Genomic DNA, 12,589 nt, shown 5'->3' on the forward strand with positions numbered 1-12,589 from the left:
TTGTGGCTTGGTGGTGACATCAGTCCAGGAAGTACACAGACAACAGAGCAGGGGTAGGGAAGCACTGCAGCACATTTATTTCAAATAAACAAAAAAGGTTTTCAACAAAAACAACAGCTGGAGGGCCAAAACAAACAAAACACAAAATAAAATGAACACTAAATCCAAAAAGTATCGTGCTGGTTTTAGAGCCAGCTCGAGAAGCAATTGTTTTCTTTTCAGTTATTTTTCTTTACCGCCTTTTACCTCCATTCTCTACCCCTAGACACTCCTCCCTGAACCAGAAAAGCTGCAGGCTTTTATCTCGGTGACCTCTCCGAATTAACCATGAATTAATCAATTCATTAAATCTGGAGATGGTCACCTTCTGCACGAGTTTTGTGGGATGGGGCTTTGCCATCCATGTTGCCAAACAATAACAAACAAAAACATTCCGTTTTTATATAGACAAAATACATTTAAATCATAATACATTCAAACCAATACTAACAATAACAAAACATAAATTCATTTTTAATAAACATAAACAATACTTTTCTCTTATAATAAACACAATAGGTTTATATGCAGGGCTTAGCCCTGCCTCCTATTCACACACAGGGTTTTTCTATTGCCCTGCTACAAGCCTGTATTATAGGCTAAATAGTAATTTGTGGAAAGTCAAATATTTTCACTCCCTTTTTTTCTTTTTTTTCTTTCTTAGGTGCCTCTTTTTGGACTTGTGAAACATAGCTTGATGAATTCAGAATTTGGTCTAAGGAATGAATTAACTAGGGATTATTATGTTTAATAAATTCCAATTTTTCTATTTAATTTTATATATATATATATATATATATATATATATCTCCACTAATATTTTTAATTGTCACTACAATATTAGATATTATTTATTTGGATACATAATAGATTCAGATTTCAGCAATTAATAAAAAAAAAAACTGAGAGCCTGATTTTAGGTCCTATATTTGAGTGTGTCATTTCTGAACTAAATGACATTAAGGTTAGCACTGTCTTGGGATTAAAAGGCTGTTGTCAGTCCTCTGCCAGTGTTGAGACTGTGCCCTGCAGATATAAGCCTGACATGTCCCCAGTAAGGCAGGATCAAAGTGGTGATACCAGCGGTATAAGGTCTCTTGAGGGTTAGTGTGCAAAATGTTGCTAAGGTCTGTTCCAGTAAACACCATTGATACTGACAAAAACCTTCCCCTGAGGAATCCCTTCACAAAAGTGTCTTCAGATCACAAGCTGCAGTTCTTGACGTCATCGTGATTAGAGATTGGTGCTGTTGCTAGGATTTTGAGGTTTGGTTGCAGTTGGAGTTACTGAGTATAAATAGGCATTTACATTTGCATTAGCACTCCTTGATCATCCCAAACCACGCTCAAGATATGTAAATAATATAGATACATTTCTTCTTCCTTATTGAAGTATGTATAGTTAATCGTTACTTTGAAACATTAAATAGCAGTATATGTAGTAATACTAAAACCAACTTAGGAAATTCAATCTAAAAAAACAGAAAAAAAAAATCAAGTAGAAGTCATTCCTAAAGCTTTGAAGAAATTGAAAAAAGACTTCATGTCAAAAGGTTTGTCATCGAATTTGTGCAAACTTTATTTCTATTATATTGACTACCTACACAACATAAGTTATTATAAATCACAAAAACAAAGATTGTTCCCATGAATGATATTAAAAATAAAAAATTTATGTTTTTTTTTTATATAACTTTAAAACTACGTTTTATGTTTTTGCATGTAGTACATCTACTGTATACACAAGAGGTACTGGAATTCTGACAGTAATTAGTTGAGTTTTCATACATTATTTATAATTTTAATTAAAATCATAATTAAATTAATTTTATCGCTATCTTTTTCAGCTGTTTATTTTAGTTTATTGAAATACTGCTTCTTAACACAACTGCAATTTACAACAAGGCAAAGTGGCTATTGTTATGTACTGGCCTAGTTTTTTTAAAAAAATTATTATTAATTACAATATTATGAGAATTTATAAAAAGCCTACTTGTCCTAAAAGTCTTGGCCAATTGTGGGGTTTATGTAAGACTTTATAATAGTTGTTTTCAGTTATATAATTACTGTTATAAAACCTACCTGTGCTGTCGGAGCTCTGAATGCTAGACTACCCCAGAAAATTTTCCCAGTGAAAATCTGATGTCTCCATAGGCCCTACAATGGCTAAATTTACAACAAAAATAGAGGTAGAATTCTATGATTGTTGCACTATTATTCCTGAAAAAAAAAAAATCCCTTGACTCCGTTATTTTTTATTTTGACCAGGGTTTACAACAAACTTTTCATTTATCTACACATCCTACCCCACAACTTCCAAGTGAAAAAATATTCTAGAAATTCTAGAAATTTGTAGAAAATTAATTAAAAATAAATAGTTTGGTTGGATAAGTGTCCACCCCCCTTGTAATAGCAATCCTAAATTAGCTCCTAATCGCCTTCAAAATCACACACCAAGTTAAGTGGCCTCCACCTGTGTTAAATTGTAGTGATTCACATGATTTCAGGATAAATTCAGCAGTTCCTGCAGGTTCCCTCTGCTGGGTAGTGCATTTCAAAGCAAAGACTCAACCATGAGCACCAAGGCGCTTTCAAAAGAACTCCGGGACAAAGTTGTTAAAAGGCACAGATCAGGGGACGGGTATAAAAAAATATCAAAGATCTTGAATGTCCCTTGGAGCATGGTCAAGACGATTATTAAGAAGTGGAAGGTGTATGGCACCACCAAGACCCTGCCTAGATCAGGCCGTCCCTCCAAACTGGATGACCAAGCAAGAAGGCGACTGATCACAGAGGCTACTAAGAGGCCAATGGCAACTTTGCAAGAGCTACAGGCTTTTATGGCCAAGACTGGTCAAAGTGTGCATGTGACAACAATATCCCAAGTACTCCACAAATCTGGCCTGTATGGTAGGATGGCAAGAAGGAAGCCATTACTCAAGAAAGCCCACTTTGAATCCCGTTTGAATTATGCAGAAAACCACAAGGAGATTCTGTAGCCATGTGGCAAAAAGTTTTGTGGTCTGACAAAACTAAAATGGAACTTTTTGGCCTAAATGCAAAGCGTTATGTTTGGCACAAACCCAGCACACCGCATCACCCAAAGAACACCATCCCTACTGTGAAGCATGGTGGTGGCAGCATCATGTTATGAGGATGTTTCTCATCAGCAGGGACTGGGGCACTTGTCAGGATAGAAGGGAAAATGAATCAACACAGATTTCCAAATTGTAATTACATTTGAAGCAATTTACTCTTTAATTAAAACCCTACAATTGTTTAAACAATTGTATTATTTTTATTTAAAAGAAATACATAAATAAATCTGCTTGGCTTAAAACATCACGTTGACTGTTAGAAATAATATAAATTCTTTAACACAAAGGCAACATGTCTAGCTTTGTCACATATTGTGACAGAGATCGAATGATTCTTGGTGTTAGATCTCCCTCCCGACCTGCGGAGTACCCTGGACTGGATGGCCCGACAGTTAATTCCCAGGGTTAGGTGGAAGTCGGACATCTAGAAAGGGGGCAAAGCTACAGTACACTAAATCATCGACCTGGAAGGGAAACGATGTGACATCCGCGGATTGGAGGAGCAGGTGCACTCATTAACCAAGGGGTCATGGTTGACGGTATTTAAGGGGACGTAGTGATGTGATCTGTTTGTTTGTGAATGGTTAAAAGCTTGTTTAACTAAAAGGAGAACCATGCTAAAAGGAGAAACATGAGTGTTTGTTTTGTTTGTCATTATCAATACTGTTTGTTGTTATTTAGACGGCTAACACGATCCGGAGCTGTCGCCAAAGGCCAGCACTAAACCCGGATCAACACCACTGTACTTTGTATCACCAAGGATTATATTTTCACTACGAGCACTAGAGCACGCACTGTGGACTTGTGTTTGTGTCTGTGTTACGTGTGGGTGAATAAGAACGGGACTGTGTATTATTTCAGGACCAACCTGTGGGTTGCCTGTTAACATTGTTATTGTTTGCTGCTGTTTCGCCATCACACAACTGGATTATAAAAATAAACCACCATTGCACCTGGATTATCGTTGTATGTCTGATTATTGATCACCTGCACCTGCACACTGTTAACCACTTTGCCACACATATGTATCACATATTTAGTTTTGGTTGCTGGCTTTTTCATTTCTCGAACTAATTGGCTCACAATTTAGTACAGTACAACGCTATGTTTTCTGAGATAATTACAAAAGCTCCACGTACAGTTTAGTGTTTTATACACGGTCCAATTAATGTGGCAACACTTTCTCTGTAGTTTTCTAATCGTGTGTTTTAATAATAATAGTGTGTGGTATGTAAGGCAGGAAATCAGGCAAATGCATTTATTGTAATTCAGCATCTGTAAAAAGCAATACAGAACACATTTCTTTATGCTAAACTATTTTGTGACTGTTATTTCTCTTACCATTTAATTTCTAAAACATAAATGATTTAGGGGTCAAGAGGAAGACACCAGGGTAATGAATGTGAAAGGGTGTTTATATTTAGATTTGAAGCTTTTTAAATCATAAGAAATCTGTGTTGATTACTTCGGATCAAAAGGGAAAAGGGAGGAAGGGGGATTTATCTTTGAATGTGTGTCCTGAGACTAATATGTTATTCAAATGTACAGTGCAAAAAACTAACCATAATTATTATATATATAATCAAAATAAGAAAAAAAACTACTGCAGAATATAAATGATACATCTTTTTAAAACATTAAAGTCAAGGTTTCATCAAAGGGGTGACAGATGTAACATGTACTGTAATATTCCCTTTGTAGCAGTTTAAAATTCTCTCCACAGTGGTTTTTCTTGTCTGTTTTCTTGTATGTTATTCTTAGCACCTTCACTAGTACAACTACTTGGATACTGATTACTAATGGCAGTAATTGTATTTTATATATAATACATATTATATATAACTTGGCTTTTCACTTTTGCATCAACCTTCCAGGCCAACAAATGTTTATCCCTAATAACAGCAGTACAAATTTAATGTATGTAAATAAAAGTGAGGACAATAATTTTTATTGCAAATGCTTTTATTAAAGTGAATTGAGGGGTAAAATATTCACTTATCCATTTTAATTCCATTGTAGTATTTGACAATTGTACATCAAAGCAAAGTATGAATATGTTGTCCATGTTTTCAAGCACTGGAATAAATTTCATGAATATGAACAAAAGTAGACCTAAGGGTGATTTTATTATAGTGGGTTTCAACTTCATTTCCATATTAACTCTGATTTTCAAGCATTAATATGTCGACAATGGTAGGGGGTAGAGTGAAGTCCTTTGGAACATAAAAACTTTGTGACATTGCTCTTTAAATCTTAAATGTTTTTTCAATAGGATTAGTATTGTAGCTGCGAGGCAGCTGCAAGGAAGGATACACATGGAAATGGACTATGTTATGGCCTGGGTAAGGGGGTGGGACTTTACTGTTTACAATAATGTGTAATGTGTTATCTGTTTATGCACTGCAGCGTGGGAGTGAATGCGAGTCTGTTTCGCAGGCTCATGCCAGTGAGTGAAGAGTGGGCGGAGTTGTGCTGAATAAAAGCAGTGAGTGAAGAGTGGGCGGAGTTGTGCTGCATAAAGGGGGCGCTGCGACGCCAGCGATGGAGTTGTGAGTAAGGAGTCTGAAAAAGCGATCCATGATAAAGAGCATTGATAAAGAGCAGAATACACTGCCACGCAGAGTGGGAAATAAAAACAGCAGTCCTAACTGCTTGAAGTGCATGCTGTTGTCTGCCTCTTCCTTCACTGCTGGAATCCACACACATAGCCGGCTGCTACCCTGTTGTCAGAAGTAAAGCGGAACTGGAATGTAACTACAGGAACCCAAGAGAGGGTGGATACCGAGTACCTGAAGCACCAGTTACCTGAAGGTCGGGAGCAGACTATGGCTGCTGTTCTGGTTAAAAGCAACAGTGATCATGAAGGTGCGAGGGACCTCCAGATGGCGGATCACAGCGCCACGCTACCAGCCAGCGAGAGTTGTGATCCCCCTTCCAATCCACACCACAGGTACCCATGATAGATGCTACGTGGCTAGTGCACAATGACTTGCATCTTATTGCTAAGGGATAGAAAAGGCTAGGCTTAAAGCAATCAGCTATCCGATGACCAATCACGAAGATAAAAAAAGTGTAAAGGATACAAAAAATATCTTTCTGTGCTTTGCAAAGGGCTTAATTATTTTTTTATTTATTGCAAAGGGCTACATATTTTTTTGTAGCAGCTTTACTATTTTTTTAAATCTTGCTTAAAACAACTAAACTATAATGCACTATCATTGTCAAATGGCAATAATTTGAAAAGTTGTGTAAAGAGTGTCACATAAAAAAATAAAACACTGAATGAAGAGGTCTCTAAACCACTCATACTGTATGTTTATTTTTTTCCAATTTGGTCAAACAACCTAGCCATGACTACTTCCAGTGGCCTTTACATATAGTAGAAAATTGCGTGAGGTTTCATCACAAATGGGATTTTCACTGCTGAAGTCTCATAAGAATATGGTACGGCTGCCGGACATGTTTCCTCCCTTTAAAGTCATACATGTTACGTCACATAAATAATGACTGTGGAGAGACAGGGACAACTTTCAATTTAAGGTTTGATATTTATGTAGCTACAATAATAATAATAATAATAATAATAATAATAATAATAATAATAATAATTAGACAATCATTGTACAAAAGAAAAACTTTATTGTAACTTTGAATGTGGTTCGGGGGGCAGGAGCAAGGGCTCCATTGTTTCAGGACACAGATACATGCGAAAAAGCAATCCATGATAAAGCTGCCTCTCTCTCCTCTGTCCTAATTCTCCTCGACCTCTCTGCTGCCTTTGACACTGTTGATCACTCTATTCTACTATCATCTCTCGCTGACCTGGGGATCTCTGGCACTGCTCTGGCCTGGTTCTCCTCCTACCTCTCCAACCGCACTTACCAGGTAACCTGGCGTGGAGCAACCACCACACCTCACCCTCTCTTAACAGGAGTCTCCCAAGGGTCAGTCTTGGGTCCACTCCTGTTCTCTCTCTACACCCGCTCCCTGGGCCCCCTCATCGCATCCTATGGTTTCTCATACCATTTCTATGCTGATGATGCTCAGATTTTCCTCTCCTTCCCCACCTCTGACTCCACCATCTCCTCCCGTATCTCTACCTGTCTGTCTGCTATTTCCTTCTGGATGCACTCGCATCACCTCAAACTCAACCTCTCTAAATCTGACCTCCTTTTCTTTCCCTCCTCCTCCCCCTCCTCTGATCTCTCTATCTCTGTTCCTCTGGAATCTACCACACTCTCTCTCTCTTCCTCCGCTAAGAACTTTGGAGTCACCCTGGACCCCTGCCTCTCTTATTCCCAGCACATCTCCACTCTGGCACGCGCTTGACGATTCTTCCTGAGCAACATCCGAAGAATCCAACCCTTCCTCACCAACTACGCCACCCAGCTCCTGGTCCAGGCCTTGGTACTCTCCCGCCTAGACTACTGCAACTCCATCCTGGCTGGCCTCCCTGCGTCCGCCACCCGTCCGCTCCAGCTCATCCAGAACTCTGCTGCCCGCCTGGTGTTCTCTCTGCCTCGCTTCTCCCACGCAACTACTCCGCTCACTCCACTGGCTACCGATCACCGCTCGCATCCAGTCCAAGACTCTTGTACTAGCCTACAGATGCCTTGACCAGACTGCACCCAGCTACCTCCAGACCCTCATCGTTCCCTACACCCCCGCTCCGCCTGCACTAGAAGACTGGCTCTACCTCCTCTACGCTCCCCTGCCTCCAGAGCCCACTCCTTCTCCACCCTCGCTCCGCAGTGGTGGAATGACCTACCTACAGATGTCAGGACCGGCCAGTCCCTGACCACATTCCGGCGCCTCCTTAAGACTCACCTCTTCAGACAGCACCTGTAGAACTCCTCTGTTTTTCCCCTGGGACACTCACCCTTCCTTAATTGCGCTTTATTTGCTCTTATCTGCTCCCTATTTTACTGCATTTAATCCTGTACTTCAGAGTACTGTAATCTGCCAAGTGTTTAATCTGTAGTATTTTGTAGTTAATCATATCTTGATGTAACTATCACTGTCACTGTTATCTGCTGTAGTATTGAATTGTATTTTGTCACACTTGTACTTGCTTGAACCAAAGTCATTGTATTTATCTTGCTCTTATTGTATTACTTGTACTGTAACACTTGAAATGTGTTTGCTTACGATTGTAAGTCGCCCTGGATAAGGGCGTCTGCTAAGAAATAAATAATAATAATAATAATAATACATGCAGTCATAGATAATGTATATGCCTTTATGTTATTAAGGCATTGCGACAACTCCATCCAGCACAACGCAGAAACCAGCCACCAGAAGTCCCACCCTCGCAGTTAAAGCACACTTCATCCGGCATTCATCTGCCTGTCACTCTTGTAGCTGCCCAGGACATAAAGAAAAGTGTAAAAAAGGCTTTAAAAGAGATTATTTTCTATTTTTTCTCTTAAAGTATAGAGGAATCTGCCCCTCGACCACTAAGCAACACCGACATTTTTACAAACCCAGCGCCTATGCTATTAAGCCTTTACAATCAACTATTCAGCAGCAATACTAGAACAGCAGAAGGTTGTCCTTTGGCTTGGGATCCTAATGTATACAGTTACATTATATTGTACAGTACAAAAGAAAAGTATCGCTCCTCCTGCACAACCAGCCGGTCTGCCTTCTGAAAAAGAAAAATCTCTGCCACAGTTAGAGGCCCAGAGGGACATAAGGATCTGGTCTAAAAAAGAATGCAAAATCTAATGCCAGGCAATATCACACTGCACTCAAATGATGTCATCATCTTTTGGCTATGCTACAGTATGTGCATGTAACACTGTTCCATGTGTGATTCAAGTCCAGTCTATATTGGGTGCTACAAATTGCAGTTTAGCCCTAATACGTTCCGTACTACAAAAAATCAATGTCACGTGAACGCATTCGTCTGGTGTGCCTTCACGGCCTTGAGCAGCATGGTTGTCTCTGCCCTGCACCCTTCAAGCAGGATGTCATTCTTTCCTTATGCAGAGAGCTGCAGTAGCCCTAGCTCAGTATATTCCCCTTACTTAGTGTATATGCTTTGATTAGGACAGCAGTGTTGAGTAGTGGTTAGGGCTCTGGAGTCTTGACCGGAGGGTCGTGGGTTCAATACCAGGTGGGGGACGCTGCTGCTGTACCCTTGAGCAAGCTACTTTATCTAGATTGCTCCAGTAAAAACCCAATTGTATAAATGGGTAATTGTATGTAAAAATAATGTGTAAAAAATAATGTAAATAATGTAAAAATAATGTGATATCTTGTAACAATTGTAGGTCACCCTGGATAAGGGTGTCTGCTAAGAAATAAATAAATAAATAAAAATAAATAAATAAGATGGCTTACACAATTCAGCGATCTGATATCAAACTTAAATTCAGCGATTCAAAGTTTCATCACGTCCGCTCTTGTTTGCATGCCCGCTGCGCTTGATCCTCCCGCGCAAACAGTCTGTCTGCCTTCTGAAAAAGAAAAATCTCTGCCACAGTTGGAGGCCCGGAGGGACATCAGGATTTGGTCTTCCGTCTGCAGCACTGAAACAGCCTTTTTCTGTTCTGCGATGACTTCATGTCCTATATCCCCCTCTTCATTCCGTATTGGGCAGCAAGCTCAGCCGTCCGCCAAAAGTAATGTTAACCAGAATTTAATAAAAATGGACATATAGTTATGGCTGTGTATTGTTTCACAGGGCTTGTTCGTTGCATTTCACGGTCTAAAGTGAGTATTTCAAGATTTTAGTGATTTAATACAATGCGCTCTATTCGGAAACGTTCGAATATTTAGGACAATTGGCTCTCCGGGGGAATATGGAATTCAAATTGAGTCTGCTCCAACGATTCTTAAGGCAGTATTCACATTTATTCTCTGTTCGCAAAGTGGCTTGAGAATCTTCCTATAAATTCCCTGGTCACATTCGCCTTTGTTCTCCTGTGAAAACATGGCTGAATCGAATGGATGGAAACCACAGCACTTTCTAGCAATACTCCAATTATACAGCTGAAAGTGGTCAATAGGAGAAAGAAGCAACTGCATTTTAAACCTAGAGAAAAAGCAAAACTAATAGAGCTTGTCCTGCAAAAAAAGCACACTGTTTCTAAGCAAACAGAGTCTGAAAGATACCATAGCTATTTCTTTAAACAGCTTGGGCTATGCCAAAAGAAATGCATCAGATGTTCAAAAGTGCTTTAATTATATTCACAAACAAGTTAAAAAAAAAGGCTCATCAATTAAGACAAAGCCAACATAAAATGGGAGGGGGTATTCCACAGTCCCCATTGAATACAGAGGAAGAACATATCCTATCAACATTTGACCAGCGAGCTCTAGAAGGTTTACCAGGTGAATTAGAAACATCGGTGGTGCTTGAACCAGGTATTTTTCTATTCCTTTATTTAAATACCCATCATTTTAGTTAGCCTATGTTATGTTTATTTGTTTACAATACATATTTTTTTTCTAGACGATAATGATACAGTGGAAAGCATTGCAAATGAGGAAGCAGAAGTTTCTTCAGCTTGCAAAGGTACCCAAACGGACAGTACAAAACTAATGCATACAGCTGGCACCTGCTACAAAGCCATGTCTGTTCCTGCTGCCTCTCCTCTTGCAGTTAGCCAGTCCCTAAATGTTTCTGCTACTCAATCTGTTGTCCCTGAACAAGTAATTCAGTCTTTTAAAGATACTGCCGGTTTGCTGGAAGCCAATAACTCTCAAGTGAAGGATGAGATATCTGCTATGCGTAAAGAATTAGCTGAATTCTGCAAAGACATCTGTTCAGAGCTGAGAACCTTCACAGTGTTTTTTGTAAATTTACTGAATTCTATATGGCTAACAATAGCAGACAGGAAAGGGCATGGAAAAGTCCATTGAAGAGTCAGAGTTCAGCTCCAAAGTAGCACAGCAGGCATTATGCGCAAAACACACCGGATGGCTGGAACAGGTACCACTACAACAGACGCTGCAGCCACCAGCAGCACAGCCACCTCAGGTGTCATCTTGAAAGATGTGCCGCAAGATTCTGTAAGTAGAAGATCTACAAGAGTATCAGTTGGCAGAAAAAAGCCTAAATTGAACTAGTACAAATACATAGGCTTCCTAATACTCCCCCCCCTTGTGTGTGTGTGTGTGTGTGTGTGTGTGTGTGTGTGTGTGTGTGTGTGTGTGTGTGTATGTAATCATTGTGTATTGAATACTATTACAATGTAATAATAATAAACATTTTGAAATCAAAGTACAATTCATATTCCAAATAACACTCACATGTGAAAAAGTTCCTTATAATTCCAATCCTAACCTCACAAGCCACAGATATATGTCTTTCTTCATCCTCAGGTACATCAGGGTTAATTGCATCTTCAAAAGACTGCCCTTCATGCCAAATATCAATATTTCTGCAAATGTAAGACGCAATGCCAAAAATATGCGGGCAACCTTCTCTGGGGTATATTGCAGCACGCCACCTGGTCTATCAAGACACCTAAACCTCATTTTTAGAAGGTCAAAGCTGTGCAAAATTATAGTTTTCCTCTGCTTGTGTGGAGGGAATCAATACTGGTATCATAAGCCACTGATGTAAAGGATAGCCAGCATCCCCTGAAAAACAAATTATGAGAGGATAAAATATTAATTAAGCAGGAATGCACTGAAGTTACCAAAGCAAAAATGTATACCACAAATACAAGGGAGAGCTACAAAATATTTGTATTCATTATTTGTTATTGTTTTTCTTTTTCTTTTTTTTTTTAAATGTATTCAAGGGCTAGCCAACAGTGGCAGAATAAATTTGTTTAGAAAGAAAAAAAAGGAATACAAATATTTTTGAAAAAACTAAATCTGCAGGATTCCACAAAGCAACGTGTGTGCAATATATAGCCCAGAGGACCGATGGCAATCCTGCTACATTAAAAAAAATGCATTTTTTATTGTGAGGGAACACAATATAATCCTGTGCCCTCTTTGCCAATGCAGTAGTTACTTCAATAATAGTACGGGACATTGAGGCTTGCTTATGCCCACCCTATCTCCTCCTTGACGCTGAAACGACCCAGAGGCATAGAAACCCAAAGCCGCTACCACTTTAAGATGGACAGGTACGGCTAAATTCCTTTCTGACGGACATTCTAAATCATCCTTAATAGCCTCACAGAGATCCACAATCACAGCCCTATCTAGTCTAAATCTAAAAAAGTTGACTGCTTACAGAAACAGTGGGAAGACCTTCATTTCAGTGAGATATAAAAAGCACAGTTCAGAAACCTTTATATAAATCTTCCACTGCAGTCGAATCTTGTGTTCGTTCTTCTCCATGATTTATCTTTGCCCAAAAGAGTATTTCTAGTATGCCCAGTGGGGGCCATCTCTCAGACAGGGCCTTGCAACGACAGGGTTTTTCCTGTCTACTGAGCGGTGAGATTAGTCTTTAATAACCCCAATCAAAGAAAAAAATAAGTGTAT

Source organism: Acipenser ruthenus, chromosome 8, assembly GCF_902713425.1.
Source record: "Acipenser ruthenus chromosome 8, fAciRut3.2 maternal haplotype, whole genome shotgun sequence".
Classification (NCBI taxonomy): Eukaryota; Metazoa; Chordata; class Actinopteri; order Acipenseriformes; family Acipenseridae; genus Acipenser; species Acipenser ruthenus.